The following is a 1,739-nucleotide window of genomic DNA, read 5'->3' as shown; positions in this document are numbered from 1 at the left end:
TGCAATCCACTTTCTTGAGTTCTTTGTATATATTAGATATTAGTCCCCTATGAGATTTAGGATTGGTAAAAATCCTTTCCCAATTTGTTGGTGGCTTTTTTGTCTTATTGACAGTATCTTTGGCCTTAAAGAAGCTTTGCAATTTTATGAGGTGCCGTTTGTAAATCCTTGATCTTATAGCATAAGCCATTGCTGTTCTGTTTAGGAATTTTTCCCCCATGCCCATATCTTTGAGGCTTTCCCCCACTTTCACCTCTATAAATTTCAGTGCCTTTGGTTTTATGTGGATGTCTTTGATCCACTTAGACTTGAGCTTTGTACAAGTAGATAAGAATGGATCAATTTGCATTCTTCTACATGCTAACCTCCAGTTGTGCCAGCATCATTTGTTGAAAATGCCGTCTTTTTTCCACTGGATAGTTTTAGCTCCCTTGTAAAAGATCAAGTGTGTAGATTCATTTCTGGGTCTTCAATTCTATTCCATTGATCTACCTGTCTGTCAGTGTACCAGTACCATGCAATTATTTTCACAATTGCTCTGTAGTACAGCTCAATGTCAGGCATTGTGATTCCACCAGAGGTTCTCTTATTGTTGACAATAGTTTTTGCTATCCTATGCTTTTTATTATTCCAGATCATTTTGTAAGGAGCAGGTGTGGCAGCAGTCCCAAGATGGTTCCTGGGACTGCAGCCAAGTCTTATGACTTGCACATGACTTCCTTATACACCTAAAAATAAGCCACGTCCATCATGAGAACTGTGTAGGTGCACCATGATGCAAGATCGGACCATATAAGGAGTGATGATTCTGGCCAATGGACTGCTGTTACGTGGACTGAGCTGATGGGTCGTGGTAGAGGGGTTATATAAGGGATTGTGATTGGGGACGAGAAGAAAGAGAGAGAAATTTTTTTCTTGCATGCATGTTGAAAGTTTCCTGAATAAACGACTTTGAGAAGAACGCTCTGTCTTCGCTCTTTTCTGTTGGTCGTAGACAGAACTGACAAATGGTGGCCTGTATGGTGACATTCAGAACTCATTGCAGTCAGGGCAGCTGGCTGGTGAGTTGCCAGGTAAGTGGGATGAGTTAAGTTCTCGGATTGAGACAGTAAGGCTCCCGGTTTTGGAATAAGTTGCACCAAGCACCATGGGAAATTCTGTAGGCAGCTGGCGCCTAAAAGATGGGGCCAGTCTCCGGTACACCATTGCTGTAAACAACGCCACTGCGCAGGCGCTAGCCCGAATCTGGCATCAACCCCTCCCGAGCCAGTGCATACAAATTAAAGTGCTGGCAGACTAAATTGGTGGCCGGCACGGGGACCCGAGGATCTCATGGATTCAGAACTCTTCAGCTGAGGAACGGAGGTACAAGTAAGTCTCCCAAATTGATCCCCAGTGAAAAGGAGGGATATGTTTTTCTAGCCCTTGGACCCAGTGTGGGTAGCTCTTAGCGTTTTTGTTTAGTTTTTTTGTAATTTCTGGCCTCTGCTTTTGTTTGATAGAAGCAGTTAAGGCAGGTCAGAAAATTTTTACGGAACAACAAGAAAGTATGTCAGAGGAAGATAGGAAACACATAACCAAAAGAAAGAAAAGGGGCGAAAAAGAGAGAGAAAAGGAAAAGGGAGAAAAGGCAAATTCAAAAGGAAAAGGAAATAGCGAGAAAGAAAAAGGAAAAGAAAAGGGAGGAAAAATAAAAGTAATTAGTGATAAAGAAAAGGAAATAGTGAAGATATATCCCT

Source organism: Mus caroli, chromosome 6 (genome assembly GCF_900094665.2).
Source record: "Mus caroli chromosome 6, CAROLI_EIJ_v1.1, whole genome shotgun sequence".
NCBI classification, from domain to species: domain Eukaryota; kingdom Metazoa; phylum Chordata; class Mammalia; order Rodentia; family Muridae; genus Mus; species Mus caroli.
This window is presented reverse-complemented; position numbering follows the sequence as displayed.